At 36.0% G+C, this 2,500-nt stretch overlaps 1 protein-coding gene across 1 annotated transcript in view; it reads right to left on the bottom strand.

Moving 5' to 3' along the window:
• LOC144965569 (polycystin-1-like protein 1) overlaps positions 1-2,500 on the bottom strand; it is a 156,153-nt gene that overhangs the window by 151,329 nt on the left and 2,324 nt on the right. The window lies entirely within an intron of this gene.

Raw genomic sequence — 2,500 nt, 5'->3', positions numbered from 1 at the left:
CCGACGTGTTCTTAATTGCAGGTCTGATAACCCAAATTGGTATGGCCTGATTGTTGTTATAGAAATAGTCTCAAACCAACACAAAATATTGTATATTGTAACGATGTTAAATCAGGCCCACAACTGTGTCCAGTTATCAGACTTGTAAATATGTGCATCTCGGGTAATATATTTTATACACTTTAATTTTGTCGGGTTCATTTTTTGCTGGAGTATGAAGAAGGTGTTGAATTCAAACTGTTATTTACTCCGTCCTTTATCTTTACTGAAGCTGATTGATGCATTCCACGGAGCTTTATAATCTACACACTACATACAGTCTTTCTGCTAAATAGTTACTATAAACATTTTTTGGGTCTTCTTCTATCATTCATCCGAAAAAAAATCTTAAACAAATTAAGATATTAATATTTAAATATTAACATTTTCTGGGTTTCAAAATGGAGAGTTTTTTGTTGTTGCCAAGATGAAGGTCATTTATATCGATTGCTATTTGAAGAATGAGTTTTCTGGCTAAATTTTTAAATATCATAATATTAAGTGGGGATGGGCGGCAGACATTTAACCAGTTAAGAAACTTAAATTTCCACTTTTGATCTTCTTGAATTTAAACTTGATTTTCTCTATTTGGTTCATTTCCACAAAATACCCAATTGTCATGGTGGGTCACATAAGCCCATGCTGGTCATGAAGCTGGCGATATAGCCAAGTTTGGACTATGGTTTTTAAAAAAAATATGAAGACCTCCTATAGAAGGAACGAAATTAACGTCAATCAGCCCTCTGTGCATTAATCAGACTATAAACGTTTAAGGTTACATATAGTTTTGTGAGCTGGTAAGTGGTGGATGTTGTGGGTATTTTAACAAGACGCATAGCTTCAATGAAATATGCAAATTGACATAAAGCCAGTGCTCCTGGAAGTCGTGTTCAAACGGGTAAGGCTTTAAATGCAAATATATCTTTTCTTGCCACCTCGTAACTCTCTCCATACAAAAGAATGAACTTGATAAACTTTTAGCAAAACGGCCTGACAATGAATACGCAGCCAGCTCGTCCCCAGTAAACAATACATTCTTTAACCAGTTAACTGCCCTACTTTTGAAATATACGTATTGAAAAAATTGGAAGAAAACTCGTCCTACAAATATCGATCGATTTAAATATCCTCCATCTTGGCAAAAACTCTCAAACTTGGGACCTCGCGGAAACACATACACACACACATACACAAACAAACACACACACACACACACACACACACACACACACACACACACAGACAAATACACGCGCGAGCGCACGCACTACCCACATTTTTTTCGATATATAGAATTTTTTTTCTCTCTTTATTTCATTAACCCAGTTCAAAAACTATGCTCATTCATTGTTTTGCTTGTCCCCAGCTTCGCATAAAAACAAAACAAAATTATAACAACAACGGCGTCAGCAACATCATTCGAAATCAAAATGCTTGGACGCACGCGATAGGTGTATAAACTCACGCACATCAGTGGGGTTAGAAACCTAAATGATAATTGATATAAAAGATGTAGACCTTAGATCTTATTCTTCTTATTACATTATAGATTTGATGGTATGGGAACATCTAGGGCTCCAACGCTCTAATGTAATTTCTAAGATTAATTGGCACGTGATATATGACACAAAACCCACTCTCCACTATGGATATGGAGACATTTGTTTTAAAGTGATCTTTATAAGATCAGATTAACATTCAATTAACCAGTAGATTTTTGACCAATCAAAACATGGAATTTGTGCCACTCATTCACACGTGCTCGGACAAGAATAGTTAACTTGAATGAAATCAACCTCTTTCTGATCGTTGTTATTATTTTGACACCATCAGATGGGTGACCAGAGTTATCACACGATTTGCTCGATCATATCTCAGAACATTGCCATCCGGAAGTATCCGGACCAACACACAAAACTGTGTATAGTCTGGTTAATGCAATTCAGTGAGCATTACTCATAAACGCGGATGGCAAAAAACAATAATAAAGACCTGAATTACGTCATCTTCGAACTATCTATTGACCAAGAACAGTAGAACAGTGGGTACTTTACTAAGACACATACCATCGATAGTAAATCCTGTGTACTTTGATATGCCAACCAAGCACTGCCATTGTTTACAGTATGACAACTGTCCGAGAGGCGTGGTTATCTAGGTGTCAAATGTGAACAGCAGATTCACGCCACATAACAATAAGTGACCCATCGTCTCAAAACGGTATTATTTCAGGATTCATTTTAGAGGTAAAAATAATGAGAAATGCAAAATTGAGTTCTGCCTGATGGTTGAAATTATACAATATTTTCCATTAATACGAAGAGAAATGAATCCCAACAGTCATATCTGTGGCGAAAGAAGGAACGAAATTTACGTCACTCAGCTCTTTGTTATTGTTTTTAGACAGCCGTTTTGGTGATAAGTTCGCACTAAATTATAATATTAATCCGACGTTCAATGT

Source organism: Berghia stephanieae, chromosome 2 (assembly GCF_034508935.2).
Source record: "Berghia stephanieae isolate SIO BIC M18660-M18661 chromosome 2, UCSD_Bste_1.3, whole genome shotgun sequence".
Lineage (NCBI taxonomy): Eukaryota > Metazoa > Mollusca > Gastropoda > Nudibranchia > Aeolidiidae > Berghia > Berghia stephanieae.
This window is presented reverse-complemented; position numbering and strand designations above follow the sequence as displayed.